Here is an 18,332-nt window from a genome sequence, read left to right as displayed (position 1 = left end):
CACTTGCTCCTGATGGGTCGTGGTTAGGGCCTTGCATGGCAGCTCCCACTATCAGTGTGTGAATGTGTGTGTGAATGGGTTAATGTGGAAATAGTGTCAAAGCGCTTTGAGTACCTTGAAGGTAGAAAAGCGCTATACAAGTATAACCCATTTACCATTTACCGGCCGAAAATGCATAATAAATTAGGAAAAAAACATATATAAGTCGCACTGGAGTATAAGTCGCATTTTTTGGGGACATTTATTTGATAAAAGCCAACAGCAAGAATAGACATTTGAAAGGCAATTTAAAATAAATAAAGAATAGTGAACAACAGGCTGAATAAGTGTACGTTATATGAGGCATAAATAACCAACTGGTATGTTAACGTAACATATTATGGTAAGAGTCATTCAAATAACTATAACATATAGAACATGCTATACGTTTACCAAACAATCTGTCACTCCTAATCGCTAAATCCCATGAAATTTTAGAGGTCTAGTCTCTTACGTGAATGAGATAAATAATATTATTTGATATTTTATGCTAATGTCTTAATAATTTCACACATAAGTCGCTCCTGAGTATAAGTCGTACCCCCGGCCAAACTATGAAAAAAACTGCGATTTATAATCCGAAAAATACAGTACAACATGTGTCTGGGCCGGTACGCTGTTTGTATGGTGAAAAAGCGGACGCGTCGACAGGTTGTAGAGGACGCTAAAAGCAGTGCCATGACGGCACGCCCTTAATATTGTTGTCCCGGTGAAAATCGGGAGAAATTCGGTAGTATGGTTGCCCCGGGAGATTTTCGGTAGGGGCACTGAAGTGTTATTTTGATATTTGCAATAATAAAGTGGGCAACTTCATACAGTTCCGTATAACAGGTTCCTTATTTATTTATTTTTTTACAAAATGTTTAAACAAACTGTTAATTTGCAGAATACACTGCACAAGTGAAGAAAACATTTTAACAAACCTTATAATTCCCATGTTCATTGAATAAAGTGCAGAATTGAAGTGAAAATGTCTATTCCATAGTTGCCATCATTTTCAAGTGGGTTCACTTGTTGAAAAATGTTCATTGTTGTCTCATTAATGTTTACATCTATGTCTGGAATTACACACCGACAAGTATTGAAAGCATATGAATAATAAGACATAAGGAACCTTTCTGAGCCAAAAAAGGTTGATTTCAACACACTGTTGAAAATAATAATCACAATGTTTCCATGTGAAATTTATTGAATATTCCAATTAATATATTTGTGTGCAGAGAAGTTCCATGAATCCAGAGGTTGTTTATTCCGTCTTTGTTGAAATGGTCATGCAGCTGCGTGGTGACTCTGAAATAAGAATGTAACAATCAGATCACATGAAAACAGCTAAGACGATATAAGTCATACATGGAAATGCATTTTTAGACAATAGAATTAGCCTGAGCGGCTAGGGGACACCAAAATATGGATTAGAAAAGACAGATTGAAAATAATAATACAACATTTTTTTTCTCCAGCGAACCGGATGTTGGACTTTGGCAAGCAGTAACCGGCCCGCGGGCCGTAGTTTGGGGACCCCTTATCAAGTCGATAGAAAAGCGCTAAATAAATGTAATCCATTATCATTAGTATTTGATCAGCTACTGACGTACCTCGACGTGACTCACATTTCGACATGTTACCATTGTAGCTCACTACAATGTCATGTCGCCTTACATTTCGTGTGATTCAACAATCATTTAGAAATAAATAATGTCTAATTACCTTTTCCTCCTCTTGCTTCGATGTCCATGAACTGAAACGTTGCACTTGATGATGCTGCAGCATAAACTCGCAAGGTAACATTTGCTCCAGGCTGCTTGGCTGTCGGGAGGAGAAAGACACCTGTGTGGCCGCTCAGGTGCCGCGTCCTGCAGGGGCGACCCTTGTTGCATTGAAAGTGTTCTTATATTCTCAGCTGAAGCCCTCAAATTATGAAGTGGAGCTCCCACCTCGGTTAAGCTACTTGTCCGCAGACATTTTGTCCACAACTTGGCTTTAAAAAAAAAAAAAAAAAACTTGTCTGAAAAGGGGCGGGGATTATTGGTGACCGGAACCGGAATGCAACATCGCTCACACACACTAGTAAGATGCTTGCATACACACTGGTAAGATGCGCTCATACATATAACTGAAATCTTTGCACACATACTACTGAAATTGTTGTCTCTCACACGCACGTGTAAAAAGCACACACACACACACAGGTGAAATCCGTTTATACATACTAGTGAAAAATAATTCCAGGTGTGTGCGTGTGTGTGCGTGAGACAAAAACATTTCAGTAGTGTTTATAAGAGTGTTTCAGTAGTGTTATAAGAGTGTTTCAGTAGTGTTTATAAGAGTGTTTCAGTAGTGTATGTAAGAGTGTTTCAGTAGTGTATGTAAGAGTGTTTCAGTAGTGTTTATAAGAGTGTTTCAGTAGTGTATGTAAGAGTGTTTCAGTAGTGTTTATAAGTGTTTCAGTAGTGTATGTAAGAGTGTTTCAGTAGTGTTTATAAGAGTGTTTCAGTAGTGTATGTAAGAGTGTTTCAGTAGTGTTTATAAGAGTGTTTCAGTAGTTTATGTAAGAGTGTTTCAGTAGTGTTTATAAGAGCGTTTTAGTAGTGTTTATAAGAGCGTTTCAGTAGTGTTTATAAGAGTGTTTCAGTAGTGTTTATAAGAGTGTTTCAGTAGTGTTTATAAGAGTGTTTCAGTAGTGTATGTAAGAGCATTTCAGTAGTGTTTATAAGAGTGTTTCAGTAGTGTATATGTAAGAATGTTTCAGTAGTGTTTATAAGAGTGTTTCAGTAGTGTTTATAAGAGTGTTTCAGTAGTGTTTATAAGAGTGTTTCAGTAGTGTATGTAAGAGTTTTTCAGTAGTGTTTATAAGAGTGTTTCAGTAGTGTATGTAAGAGCATTTCAGTAGTGTTTATAAGAGTGTTTCAGTAGTGTTTATAAGAGTGTTTCAGTAGTGTGTATAAAAGAAAACGATTTCAGTTGTTTATGTGAGAGCATTTCAGTTGTGTATGTAAGAGCATTTCAGTAGTGTTTATAAGAGTGTATGTAAGAGCATTTCAGTAGTGTGTATAAAAGAAAAAAATGTCAGTTGTTTATGTGAGAGCATTTCAGTAGTGTTTATAAGAGTGTTTCAGTAGTGTGTATAAAAGAAAAATATTTCAGTTGTTTGTGTGAGAGCATTTCAGTAGTGTATGTAAGAGGTAATTCTGAATAATGTCCCTAACGGCCCCTCATAGGGATTATTGGTGACCGGAACCGGAATGCAACATCGCTCACACACACTAGTAAGATGCTCTTACACACACTGGTAAGATGCTCTTACACACACTGATAAGATGCTCTTGGCGTGGCGCAGTGGGAGAGTGGCCGTGCGCAACCCGAGGGTCCCTGGTTCAATCCCCACCTAGTACCAACCTCGTCATGTCCGTTGTGTCCTGAGCAAGACACTTCACCCTTGCTCCTGATGGGTGCTGGTTAGCGCCTTGCATGGCAGCTCCCTCCATCAGTGTGTGAATGTGTGTGTGAATGGGTAAATGTGGAAGTAGTGTCAAAGCGCTTTGAGTACCTTGAAGGTAGAAAAGCGCTATACAAGTACAACCCATTTATCATTTATTTACACACACTGGTAAGATGCTCGCATACACACTGGTAAGATGCTCTTACACACACTGGTAGGATGCTCCCATACACACTGGTAAGATGCTCTTACACACACTGGTAAGATGCTCCCATACACACTGGTAAGATGCTCCCATACACATAACTGAAATCTTTGCACACATACTACTGAAATTGTTGTCTCTCACACGCACGTGTAAAAAGCACACACACACACAGGTGAAATCCGTTTATACATACTAGTGAAAAATAATTCCGTGTGTGTGCGTGAGACAAAAACATTTAAGTAGTGTTTATAAGAGTGTTTCAGTAGTGTTTATAAGAGTGTTTCAGTAGTGTATGTAAGAGTGTTTCAGTAGTGTATGTAAGAGTGTTTCAGTAGTGTTTATAAGAATGTTTCAGTAGTGTTTGTAAGAGTGTTTCAGTAGTGTTTATAGGAGTGTTTCAGTAGTGTTTATAAGAGTGTTTCAGTAGTGTTTATAAGAGTGTTTCAGTAGTGTATGTAAGAGTGTTTCAGTAGTGTATATAAGAGTGTTTCAGTAGTGTATGTAAGAGTGTTTCAGTAGTGTATGTAAGAATGTTTCAGTAGTGTTTATAAGAGTGTTTCAGTAGTGTTTATAAGAGTGTTTCAGTAGTGTATGTAAGAGTGTTTCAGTAGTGTTTATAAGAGTGTTTCAGTAGTGTATGTAAGAGCATTTCAGTAGTGTTTATAAGAGTGTTTCAGTAGTGTATGTAAGAGTGTTTCAGTAGTGTTTATAAGAGTGTTTCAGTAGTGTTTATAAGAGTATATGTAAGAGCATTTCAGTAGTGTGGATAAAAGAAAAAAATGTCAGTTGTTTATGTGAGAGCATTTCAGTAGTGTTTATAAGAGTGTTTCAGTAGTGTGTATAAAAGAAAAAGATTTCAGTTGTTTGTGTGAGAGCATTTCAGTAGTGTATGTAAGAGGTAATTCTGAATAATGTCCCTAACGGCCCCTCATAAATCCCCGCCCCTTTTCAGACAAGTTTTTTTTTTTTTTTTTTTTTTTTTTAAAGCCAAGTTGTGGACAAAATTAGGTTGTTTATTCCGTCCTTGTTGAAATGGTCATGCAGCTGTGTGATGACTCTGGAATAAGAATGTAACAATCAGATCACATGAAAACAGCCAAAACAATATAAGTCATACAGGGGAATGCATTTTTAGACAATATGATTTGCCTGAGCGGCTAGGGGACACCAAAAAATGGATTAGAAAAGACAGATTGAAAATAATAATACAACATTTTTTTCCCCAGCGGACCAGATGTTGGACTTTGGTGGGCCGTAACAGGCCCGCGGGCCGTAGTTTGGGGACCCCTTATCAAGTCGATAGAAAAACGCTAAATAAATGTAACCATTATCATTAGTATTTGATCAGCTACTGACGTACCACGACGTGACTCACATTTCGACATGTTACCATTGTAGCGCACTACAATGCCATGTCGCCTTATATTTCGTGGGATTCAACAATAATTTAGAAATAAATATTGTCTAATTACCTTTTCCTCCTCTTGCCCCGATGTCCATGAGCTGAAACGTTGCATGTGTGCGGTGCACACTCGCAAGGTAATATTTGCTCCAGGCTGCTTGGCTGTCGGGAGGAGAAAGGCACCTGTGTGGCCGCTCAGGTGCCGCGTCCTGCAGGGGCAACCCACGGCGGCAGCCTGACCCTTGTTGCATTGAAAGTGTTCTTAAATTCTCAGCTGAAGCCCTCAAATTATGAAGTGGAGCTCCCGCCTCGGTTAAGCGACTTGTCGGCAGACATTTTGTCCACAACTTGGCTTTAAAAAAAAATGAAAAAAATAGTATGAGTCCATTGATACAATGGACTCATACTATAATGAAAGCAAGTCATTGATTTCCAGAATATGTGTAATTTATTAATGCTGAAATTCTGACAACTGACGTTTCAGCATTAAGGATAGTTTACGCCATTTACGCAAGCGTTCTTCTTTTCCTCCTCTTTTTGGGTTTGCCGTTTAACCATCAAACAAACGCCATGGGAACATCGCCCCCTGGAGTTACAAATTCCGATGGGTAACAGATTTCGGTACAACACCGGAACCGGAATGCAACATCGCTCACACACACTAGTAAGATGCTCTTACACACACTGGTAAGATGCTCCCATACACAGTGGTAAGATGCTCTTACACACACTGGTAAAATGCTCGCATACACACTGGTAAGATGCACTCATACACATAACTGAAATCTTTGCACACAAACTACTGAAATTGTTGTCTCTCACACGCACGTGTATAAAGCACACACACACACAGGTGAAATCCGTTTATACATACTAGTGAAAAATAATTCCAGGTGTGTGTGTGTGTGTGCGTGAGACAAAAACATTTCAGTAGTGTTTATAAGAGTGTTTCAGTAGTGTATGTAAGAGTGTTTCAGTAGTGTTTATAAGAGTGTTTCAGTAGTGTATGTAAGAGTGTTTCAGTAGTGTATGTAAGAGTGTTTCAGTAGTGTTTGTAAAAGTGTTTCAGTAGTGTTTGTAAAAGTGTTTCAGTATTGTTTGTAAGAGTGTTTCAGTAGTGTATGTAAGAGCATTTCAGTAGTGTATGTAAGAGCATTTCAGTAGTGTTTATAAGAGTGTTTCAGTAGTGTGTATAAAAGAAAGAAATTTCAGTTGTTTATGTGAGAGCATTTCAGTAGTGTATGTAAGAGCATTTCAGTAGTGTTTATAAGAGTGTTTCAGTAGTGTGTATAAAAGAAAAAGATTTCAGTTGTTTGTGTGAGAATATTTCAGTAGTGTATGTAAGAGGTAATTCTGAATAATGTACCTAACGGCCACACACACACACACACACACACACACACACACACACACACACACACACACACACACACACACACACACACACTCAAATTTGTGAAAAATGGAATACATGTACATAAGTATTCACAGCATTTGCTCAATACTTTGTTTGGCAACAATTACAGCCTCAAGTCTTTTTGAACATGATGCCACAAGCTTGGCACATCTATATTTGGGCAGGTTCCCCAATTCCCCTTTGCCCATTCCTCTTTGCAACACCTCTCAAGGTGTAGTGATCAAGGGTGATGGGTCAAATGCAGAGAATAATCTCGCCACACCTAGTGTGTGTGTGGCAATCATTGGTACTTTAACTTTAACTTTAACTTTAAGCTTCATTAGGTTAGATGGGAAGCATTGGTTTTCATCCAGGATGTATCTGTACATTGCTAAATTTATCTTAGTCTCGTCAGGGAGGTGACCAAGAACCCAATGGTCACTCTACAGCATTCTTCTGTGAAGAGAGGAGAACCTTCCAGAAGGACAACCATCTCTGCAGCAGTCCACTAATCAGGCCTGTATGGAAGCCATTTCTTAGTAAAATGTTTACCAAAATGCACCTAAAATACTCTTAGACCATGAGAAACAAATGTCTCTGATCCGATGAGACAAATATTGTACCCATTGCAATGAATACCAGGCGTCACGTTTGGAGGAAACCAGGCACTGCTCATTACCAGGCCAATACCATCCCTGCAGTGAAGCATGGTGGTGACAGCCTCATGCTGTTGTTCAGCTGCAGGAACTGGAAAACTAGTCAGAACAGAGGGAAAGATGAACGCAGCAATGTACAGGTTGGATGAAAACCAACGCTTTTCATCCAACCTGATTGAGCTTGAGAGGTGCTGCAAAGAGCAATGGACAAAACTGCCCAAAGATAGGTGTGCCAAGCTTGTGGAATCGTGTTCAAAAAGACTTAAGGCTGTAATTGCTGCCAAAAGTGTGACTACAAAGTATTGAGTAAATGCTGTAAGTGTTATGTACATGTGTTTTCTTTTTTAATTTTTGATTCATTTGCAGATTTTATTTTAAAGGTAAAAAACCCAAAAATTTCACATTGTCATTATGGGGTATTTTCTGGAGAATTTTGAGGGCAAAAATTAATGTATTCTATTTTGGAGTAAGGCTGTAACATAAGAAAATGTGGAAAAAGCGAAGTGCTGTGAATACTTTCAGGATGCAATTGAAGTTTCATCACTGTCACTATGGACACATCTGCTTCCATAGCGCTGCAGAAGCAGCCAAGCACAAGACTTCAGGTGAAATTATGTCTATTCAAATTTGCATTTGCTGCATGGCAGCAAGAGAATGCCTATGTCTCGCATTTGTGAATAAATAACCAGTTCTCATGATTTGATATTTTTGTTTGAAAAAGGAAACCGATTATTGAGGTATGTATATAATAGACCTTAGGCCAAAATACTTTACAGTAAATACTAGGCGTGGGTTATTTTTTTGTTATTGAACGTATATTTCAAACTTACCAATTGTTGAAATTTAAGTCACAAGATTTTTACGCGCTTCAAGTTTTGCACATTTTTCTTATCTGTATTCTCCAATCCTGCCTGCAGACATGCCCAGCCCAAATAAGTTAGGCAAAATTGCTTAGGTTGTGAACGAAAGCTATTAATTGGTTATTTAACATAGTTCGCTGGCCGAAACGTCCGTATCGTGAAACAGATTTCCCTTTAAGAAACAACGTAAACATGAATAATTGGTTCTAGATATTTTAAGTATTCACAACAACAGCCAGCTTAACTGTCAATGCGTGCACATACACAATAGCCCTTTGTGTCAAGGGAGGAGGGGGGGGCGGGGTCGCAGCCCACTACGGGTTGTTCTCCCGGGAAGCAGAATGGATTACTCCGGACAAGGCGTGCAGGTAGAAACATGATTTAAATACCCAAAACTCAAAGAGGTACAAACAAAAAAAGGAACACAAAGCGAAGGCACAACACGCTGATCGCACTTGGAGCTAAAGCGCAAAACTTAGCGCAGGAAACAAAGAAGCTAACACTTAGCATGGACTTGAGACAAGTAATACTCACAAAACTTTGGCATGAAACAAAACTTCCGTAACAGGTTGCATGAAGCAAATAATGACGCTAGGCCGACTGACTGTCAAAGGCAAACTTAAATAATGCCTCTGGTTAGTGCTCGGGTAGCAGGTGAGCGGCCGAACACTAATCAGAGACAGGTGAACATAATTAGCAACAGGTGCATGAGTCCAAGACGTGAAACAGGTGACACTAGTGGTTGTCAAGGTAACAAACAAACAAGGAAGTGCAACCAGGAACTATGGAGTCTTTTAACAGAAAATAACATAAAACATGATCCAAACCACTGATCATGACACTTTAGTGCACTTCAAAATGTTACCAAACATGTTGCTACACTAAAAAACAAAAAGGAAAATAATTTTGCCTTGTGTCCTTGAACATACGTAAGTGGCATTTGTTGAACAGTCTAACAGTGGTAAACAAGCATAGCGTCACCTTCTAGCCACTGCTAGCGTTAGCACAAACTAGCAGTGTGAGGCGGTCCTCCATCGGCTTGTGTGTCACTAGGGCTGGGCGATATGCCCTTTCATTAATATATCGATATTTTTAGGCCATGTCATGATACACGATATATATCTCAATATTTTTCCTTAGCCTTGAATGAACACTTGATGCATATAAACACAGCAGAATGATGATTCTATGTGTCTACATTAAAGCATTCTTGTTCATACTGCATTAATATATGTTCATTTTAAACTTTCATGCAGAGAGGGAAATCACAACTAAGTCAATTTACCAAATCTGTATTCATTAAACTGTTATCAAGCAGTGGCACAAACATTCATGTAAATTCCAAAACAGAAAGTGCAAGATTGTCAGAGACATTTTAAAACAAGCTATTAGTGCACTTTTGTGCATGATGTCACACAATATATTTCAATAACTGTCAAATAAAAATTAGCTGCATAATAGGAAATCCAATAGTGTATGGCCTTCACTATGTGGTAGTTTACTGCGGACGTTATCTCCTTCTGTTGTTGACTTTTTTTTCCTTCGGCATTTTGTGGGTGTGGCATGCAGAGTTTCAAGCACTCTTCATTCTCGAGCGGGTGACTTTTCAAATGGGGCTACACGTTAGCAGTGCTCTACTTTTTGTAGCAACGCTTTTGCCGCATACTTGTAAAACATCTTCCCGCTTGAAGCCAAACCACTGCCAGACGATGGACTCCCTGCTGTTTTTCTTGGGAATTAATTCTTCCTTCATTTGTTACCACACCGCTAGCATCACAGCTAACTTTACCATGTCGTTACCTGTCTGCTCCGCGAAGGCGTATGACCAATGTTTTCTTCTAATTTTTCATGTGTTTGAGCAAACGCAAAAACTCCCTGAGCATTCAGTGGAGCCCATGTGAGCAACATCAGACGTGCACACTGTGGCTACACCAGCAGCACACCTGTCCCAAACCTGACTAAATAACAAGTTCAATCTCCATCCATCCATCCATTTTCTACCGCTTGTCCCTTTCGGGGTCGCGGGGGGTGCTGGAGCCTATCTCAGCTGCATCGGGCGGAATGCGGTTTACACCCTGGACAAGTCCCCCCCTCATCGCAGGGCCAACACAGACAGACAACATTCTCTTATTATTATAATCAAATGACAGCAGTCATTTCCATGAGGTTATTTTCTAATATAAGTGTTTAGGCCCACTTACAATGACAATAACAAAAAATATTGTTTTTCATGAACTGTGTACTTGTATTGTTTGTCTGTATGGAGGTCCTGCTTTGGAAATAATTTGTACCCCTTTCAGACATTGCATTTAGTTTCCATTAAAACATTCACATGTTGCACAATGAGATGTAAGCAGGGATCATGTGTACATTCCTGCAACTTCCTGTTTGTAAAAAATATATTTTTATTAGTATTTATTTAATATACTAACAGCATTTCATGATTAATATTTATAAATTAAGATTCCTAATAAATGACACTAGAATAAGCACACATTTGATTGGTAAATCATAGTGTAACGACCTGGAATGACACTTTATGTGTGGTGTTGGAGTTGTCCGACTTTTTGTGTGGCTGTTAACGCATCACTGGCTAAGTGCCATATGTGCATGTGTTGGCACAAGTGAGAAAGAGCGAGCGGCTGCTGTTGATATAACAAAGTTGCTTTTGGTCTGGTTTGTACTGCAGAAAATGACCAGTTTTGCTAGATATATTTTTTGTACTAATGTTTTGGTGATGTGTTTATGGCCGACAATAAAGAGTTTTGCTCAGTAAAGTGATGGATGGAGTTCATGTCCTCAAAGCGTCTCGACAGACGTTACAATATTTGAACAATAATGACGAAAACTGTTTTCTCTGTCGTGTCCGTGTGACGAAAATTGTTATGCGCTTATTTTTTTATTTGATTTTGTGCGTGGCATAGATTTGCCATGCGCAGAGGACGCTTGAGCAGTGCACAATTGCACAGGCGCGCACCTTAGAGGGAACGTTGCGTATGACGTTGCGACAGTGTGTGACGTATGTAAGAAGGTGCGCTTGTTTTATGTCTCTGTGAGAAGCAGATACAAGAGAGTGAGAAGAGCCTGAAGTGTAATGCCCACAGCTAAAAGCAACTGCGTGAGGACTTATACTCGAATATCACGATATAGTCATTTTCTATATTGCACAGAGACAAACCCGCGATATATTGAGTATATTCGGTATATCACACAGCCCTAGTCGGTACTACATTCTACTTTACTGCAGTAAAAGTCCCCTCTGGCATGTTTTCCAAAAAGTCTAATCTTATCACAGTTAAAAAGATATGCAGAAGGCTCCCCCTTCAACGATAAAATCCAAGTTAAAGTGGCAGCTTTGTTTGAGCAGCCTTGCCATGCTGCACCGGCGCTGTGAATAACGGTTCCTCCTTTTAACTTTTTCCAATTACCCACGTGGTGGGTTCCAGCATGGTCACTTTTGGACATCAAATCGCCATATAAATGCCGAGGCTTCTTTCGAATTATAGCCTCGGAAATGTTAGCTGATCTTCATCTATCCACACAGGCAACAGCTTTTCCACCTGGTCTTGAACTTTCTCTGCGCCCTTGCAAAGATATTTAACCTCTTCGGCATAGTCAGCAACTAAACGTCTTTTTTGATAATGGTTGAAATTGTAGACCTGTTTCTTCCATATTTGTGATCCAATCCTTGCGTAGCGGCCGCCGTGTACTCCTCACAATATGTAAACAGGATGTGATGCCTGGGGCCCGCCTCTTGGCCGTGCACAGGAAGTGAGTTAATTAAAAATGACAGACCCCACAGAGCTTCCAGCACCAAACAAAACAAATAAATAAATGAATAAAGCGATCCTACACCAAGACATTGGTCGCACACTGAGGCATATTTGGCCTGATCTAAACGTTCGTAGATGGAAAAGAACGCAAATAGAGGCATTCGTGAATTGAGGGTCCACTGTACTTACAAGGCAGACTTCGCACCTTTTTTCTCAGCTGTGTGGGAAATAGAGAATGGAGATTTACTAACTCTTCTGAATATTTGAAAATGCTGTATGCATCCAGACAGTGCTTGTCGTGTGTACTTTTGTTGTCATGGTGATGTAGTGTGTGTATTAAAAATCAACCGTTTTTTCAGGACCAATTATTAGTAGTGAAGGAGGCCGATAACCAAAATTTGGAGTTGATATTCATTTGCAGTAAACGTTATTGAAACATGAATAGTATATGTCAGTTAACAGCTGGACAAGGTTTTAAGGTGTTTTTTGACAATATTTTTTCAGAAACATTGGGCCAGTAGCGACATAATTGTTGATGTGGCGCTAATGTTGTGCACTGTAAAAACTGTTGCCTAGATCGAACTCAATAAAAATAAGGCAACATTTTCCAAGCAATTTTTGTTAGTTTAGTCAACTAATTGGTATTTTGAGTAAGTAGAACTTAATAATATGCATTTCGATTTATGCAAAAAGATTAAGTTGCGTTTACAGAAAAAGCCAAGAAATTGAGTAAAATCAATGTAAAAAAACATCAGCATATTAAACACACAAGACTTAATTAAAATAAGTAACATTTAAATGAAAAAATAATTTTTGTACTCAATTTTATTAATTTTGACCAACTTACCCTTTCTTTGTTTTGAAAATGGAAACTGCTTAAAATAATTACTTAGAATAATAATAAAAAAATCAAGACATATCAAATTCCAACCTTTATTAAATCATTACCATATAAAAACAGTGGCAATGAGCTGGACAGTATGAACAGTCAACATCCATATTATACAAGAATGCATGACCTCAACTTTTTAAAGTGCTGTATAGAACACCTTCACAGTAGTTTTCTTTTTTTTAACCGTATACATATTAAAACATTTTCACAAGCCATATCCAAACCTGTCAATAAGCTGGACAGTATTAACAGTCAAGAACATCAGTATTTAGTGCATAAAAGAATGCATGACCTCAGCATCTCAAGTTTTACTTAGAACATTCACAGTACAGTTTCTTGCTAAAACAATTTAACATTAAGATTATCTGTACTTCTGTAACAATTTACAAGCAGAACACCTTCACTGTAGTGTCTTTCAGTGTGTATATTTTGAAACATTTTAACTTAAACAACTCACAGATCCCTCCTTCTGACCAGCTGGAGCTTCACAGTGGGGCAATTTAGTGTGTATAAAACATAAAAAAACTTAATTTACACATCAGAAACGATGACCTGGAGCTTTGTATAAAACCTGAACAGGACAAACCGTTACAACAATCTGAAGAATTCCACTCAATGAACAATGTATAATGATTTTGAACAGACACAAGAAAATAGCTGTTCAAAAGTGCAAGCTGACAGTCATGGCTCACTGCCTAAGCTAGAAGCTTGTTTTTGAGAGTCATGAATTTGGGGGTTGGTTTTGGGCGCAGTGTGTCAAGTCCCACAAAAAGTCTTTGAAACACCTCAAATGTTTTGGAAAGTTTGGATGGATACTCAAGATGAAGTGCATACGTCAACCCCGGAAGTAGGCAGCATGCTTTGACCAGGTTTCCAAGATGAGTAAGGACTGGTACTCCCTCAATGATGATTCCTACTGCATTTGGCTCACGACAGATGTAGATGCTCATATTCTTCATTTCCAGGTCCTCATGAACAGCGGTCTCTGCAGTTCCCTTTGAGATACAAAAACAGTAATTAAAAAAACAAACATCTAATTTTATATTTACAGTAATATAAGTTGTATGATTTAATTCAGATAATGATTACTTTTGTGATGACCATTTTGAAAACTTTTAAATTCTAATTTGAGATCTTGCACATTAAACTTGGACAATATATGCATTTCCAGCCACATGTTTCTTATTGGCATTTCTAATTTGCATATAAAAAACCTGAATAGAACCACCAGAAATTAAAACAAACAAACAAACAGTAATATGTTATATATATATATATAGAGAGAGAGAGAGAGAGAGAGAGAGAGAGAGAGAGAGAGAGAGAGAGAGAGAGAGAATGTTTTAATGCTTGTTTAAGGGGAGTATTTTTTGTTTGCATTGTTTTTTTAGGGCAAACAGAAACACGAGACAGAAAGGCATCACTATGTGGTGCTATGCTAATTGGCTATCCTGGGGCTCTTGCCAACTAGCTGCATGCTCGACCTCCACCTGACAACTGCTGGTTCAGTCAGTTCACATAAAAGTAAACCCAATTTAAGCTTGTACATCAGACTGATCCAAACCTGCTTTTAAACAATACTTACAGTAGTCAGAGATTAGCTCCTGTCCACTCTCTCCCATGTACTCTATGAGGCATCTCACAGTCACATCTCTCTTCTTCACTGCAGAGGCACTTGGGTCCTAGAGTTAAGAGAAGAATAATAAATAAATGAATTTTGTTGGCAATTTTACTCCACATCTGTGATACCGTTATTAGAGCATGATTACAGATTCAGTTTAAACTTTTAAACCACTTTTAACCCACCTGTGTCAGTTCCATCAACAAGTTCTTGATGCGCTGCAGTCACTCCTCCTTTTGCACTGAAGAGCTCCAGGAGTTTTGGAGTGTACCTGTCCAGTGGTGACATAAATGTTGATTCCGCTTCATTAATCTGTAAGACAGCAAATGTTGACCATTACTGATATTAAGGGTATTAGTATACATTTTCAGGCAAAAAGTGAGTCTAGTATGTCATGTCCAAGTCACAATGGAAACTTGGTCAGGAAAAATAGAATAGAATAGAATAGAAGATATTCTACGAGTCGGTGGTGGCAGGCGCCTTCTTGTACGCCGTGGCCTGCTGGGGCAGCGGGCTGAGAGCGAGGGACGCAAACAGACTGGACAAGTTGGTAGAGAAGGCCTGTAACGTGGTGGGAGTGGAGCTAGACTCTCTGGCGGTGGTGTCAGAGAGGAGAAGTCTAGCATCTTGACAGATGAGAGCAAAGGGATGTATAAGAGCATGGGCAACCTACATGAATGCAATGCAAGGAATGGCTGTGTCCAAAGGTCCCATGGTGCAGTCTGTAATGCTTTAAAATGTCACTCTTGGTTGGTACAACAGTGCTGCACAACTTACAGGGCCATCCCATCTGTCATTGGAGAGAGAGAACAAAAAAGACAAGTTATGGTTCATGTCTAACCTCTTGGATATATAAGCCTGATGAGAGCCCTTTATATATGTTTTTTTTACACCCTAATATACTCATTTGCAGTATTTCCTCTAGATTTTTTTGTAGCCACGGTGGTCTAAGTTGGTAACCTAGCAACAGTAGCAGGGTCCGGGGGCATGCCCCCACGGAAGAAAAATTTGAAAATGTACCCTTTAAATGGTGACTACTGATGAGATTTTTTTAGGGGGGGGGGATGTTGAGATTGAGACTTACACAATGAGTGTTATTCTTACAAGAGTAGCGTTTTGCCTAGGAGTGTGCATGGACAGCAGGTCTGAGGGGGCTTCAGATAGCTGTCAAGTGTACCTAGCTAGCTGCTAGCAACTTTGAATGCAAACTAGTTAAGCAGCTTTAATGTGGCTGCTTATGAACTGAAGAATAAAATATTAAACTACCACGCAAAGAAAACGCTAATTATAAACTTCACAGCTATAAACAATGTTTGGTTGAAGTTAATGAGCTGTTGGAGGTAAGAGTACATTCGAAATGGCGGTCGGCGGGAAAAGTAGTAAACTAAATATAACATTGAACCATGCTTTTGAAAATGTATACATTTAAATCCTGGCAAATACTGACTTTTAACAATATAAATGGTTACTTACATGAGTTCGGTAAAGTGTTTTCCTTGGACTCCGTGAAGAAACGTGTCTGGGCTTGTTCTTCCACAGCTGCATGCAGGTGGGCGGGTCCTGACGTTTTAGGTCTGATATAAACCTTTGAACTGAGTTTTACTAAATCAATTTATGTTGGAAGTCCAATAAAATTAATTTTATCACATACAAAATTAAGTTGCGAAAACATTCACACTTTTTACTTATAGATAACTCAAAAACTCTAAAAATAAAAATAAATTGATTTATTGGAATAAATCTACTTTTAAAAATAAAGTAGAATGGACAATACCACTGAAAGAGTTTTTACAGTGTGGTTAATATAGCTCCAACCAACATCAGAGGATTTCACAAAGACCTTTATTATGTGTGTCTCAGAGGAGCATCAACATTTGCATTTTAAAATTTGGGAAATCTGGGAAAATTGGTAAAAATATGGGATTTTTCTATATCACAATAACTCGCTATCTACTCAATTGTGTAGCAGTTTATGGATTCAACACATTGCAAGAGTTCCTTGTGAGGAACCGTGGAATATATGTTGGTTAATTGGTTGCAGTTTATTTCGAACATGTATACAGTTTTCATTATGATAGTGAAAGTAAGAACTGAACTGGACAAGAAAGCATTTAGGTTTTCAGCACCGAAGGCTTGGAATAACCTACAATCGAACATTAAACTTCAAACCCTAGTTACGTTGAATGAGTTTAAAGCTTCTGTGAAAGGATTGCAGTCTACCTTGTCTGTATGCACATGTGTCATGTGAGCAAGTTTTAATGTTGTAAATGTGATGTTTTATGTATTTGTTTACTGTTTTTAATGTAACCTTGCTGCTGCCCTCTTGGCCAGGTCTCCCTTGGAAAAGAGATCTTTGATCTCAATGGGATTTTACCTGGTTAAATAAAGGCTAATAAAAATGATACATCACATGTCCAAAAAGGAGTCGGAAGAAGCAAAGCGTATTGAATCCTACCCTTTTTCAATTTCATAGCAATTACTAACACATATGTTCATTTCCTGTTTTCAATTTGTAACACAATTTACATCAATAATGCCTTCCGCTTCAGTGCAGCTGGGATAGGCTCTCGCCCCCTTGTAAGTCAGAAAGGGACAAGCGGACAAAATTGATGGATAGATGGATTCCTCAATATGGAATGATTGATATAAAATAAATGATTTATAAATATGGCGAACATTTAAATACAAACAATTATGGAGTCCTTTATGTAGAGACATTTTTCAAGCTGGCTGACGTAATATCTTCTTGGATGTTACAGAATTTGTGTGCTGCTGCCTGCTCTTCTATACGTATTATGTAAGTCTCCTTTTTGCCAATTTACACAAAGTTTGGATTTTTTGCAGAGGTATATTTCATGTCATCTTCATGTCTATCTATCTCTGTCGCATTGTTTGATTGAATCACAGAACATAAAAACTTGCCGCTCTTTGAGCCCACGCTGTGAGTAGCAAAAAAAAAAAAAAAAATGGGAGGAAGACTCCAGGAAAGCAAGACAAAAACTGGAATTCCAGGGCAAAAAAATGTACGTTTTGACAAGTAGATGTAAGCTGAGGAAACGTGCTATCAGTGACCATCACTCCAAGGAGACAAAGCAGGGGGCGTGGCTATTGAAGCACCACCAAAAAAAGGCCAATAGCGATAAAAAAAGGGCAAAGCGATATATGTCAAAATGCCAAATATTGGCGCCAAAAATCTGTCGATCCCTAGTGTGTATGCACGCTATAACAACTTCTTCTTCTTAGCTGGATGTAACTTTGCAGATGAAGCTTTGTTTCACTTGTTATTAACCACCCTGATGTTATTCGTGCTATTATGAATTCTGTTTAAAACAGATGTTTGTGAAGTTGTGACGCGTTAGAGCGGCTTGCATGGACAGGTGTGTGTGCGTATGCGTGTGTGTGAGCGAGCAAGTGTGAGTGTGACAGCTGACAGTTTGACATTATCTGTTAAAAAATGTAATCAGTTGATTCAAATGTATTACATTTTTCTATTATGCTTGTTACGTTTTTGTTGATCGTATATATTCAAGAAAGTGAGTGTTGATCATCTTCTTATCCTTTTTATAGCATCTGATATATGCTATTATTATTAAAAAGTTGCATAGTTTAAATCTCAAGGTCCAGCAGAAATTGATTGTCCCATGACTTTGGCTTGCGTTTTATGCCATGATCATGCCCCCCTTCCTTTCCACTTACACACAGAGCAGGTACATTTTGTGCATTTAGATTTTTGATAGTTAACACAGAGTGGCATTATGGTCATTTATCCTCATCTCAATGGATGTTTCCAGGTGTCTCCAATTGAAGCAATCAGAATAGATTTGATAGCTTTATGAAAGTCTCTTATAATTTTATAATGTGTGGTTCACATTGTATTAAACCTTCATGTGCAATATAACGTTTTACCTTCCCTGGGCGCTGCACTTATTGCAGCCTCAAAAGTGTGACTTAAAGGGAATTGCAATTTTTTTAATTTTGCCTATACTGACTGAAAAACATAAACAATTATATTACAGTAAATTGTAAAGTATTAGCCAACATTTCATGTT

General features: G+C 38.4%; 1 protein-coding gene and 1 long non-coding RNA gene across 3 annotated transcripts in view; one reads left to right on the top strand and one right to left on the bottom strand.

The window, feature by feature from the left end:
• Positions 1 to 18,332, top strand: part of LOC133574480 (poly [ADP-ribose] polymerase tankyrase-1-like) — a 309,074-nt gene that overhangs the window by 44,329 nt on the left and 246,413 nt on the right. The window lies entirely within an intron of this gene.
• LOC133574774 (uncharacterized) lies at positions 12,693 to 15,844 on the bottom strand. 2 transcript variants are annotated; one of them, XR_009811421.1, is made up of 5 exons: positions 15,757 to 15,844; positions 14,957 to 15,073; positions 14,469 to 14,595; positions 14,248 to 14,344; positions 12,693 to 13,660 (listed from the first exon to the last, which is right to left on the bottom strand). It is a non-coding gene; the product is annotated as an uncharacterized lncRNA (long non-coding RNA). The 2 variants fall into 2 exon arrangements; XR_009811422.1 differs by having other exon boundaries at positions 14,469 to 14,554.

This window comes from Nerophis lumbriciformis, linkage group LG32, assembly GCF_033978685.3.
Source record: "Nerophis lumbriciformis linkage group LG32, RoL_Nlum_v2.1, whole genome shotgun sequence".
NCBI classification, from domain to species: domain Eukaryota; kingdom Metazoa; phylum Chordata; class Actinopteri; order Syngnathiformes; family Syngnathidae; genus Nerophis; species Nerophis lumbriciformis.
Note: the sequence above shows the minus strand (reverse complement) of the source record. Positions and strands in the feature narration are given on the sequence as shown.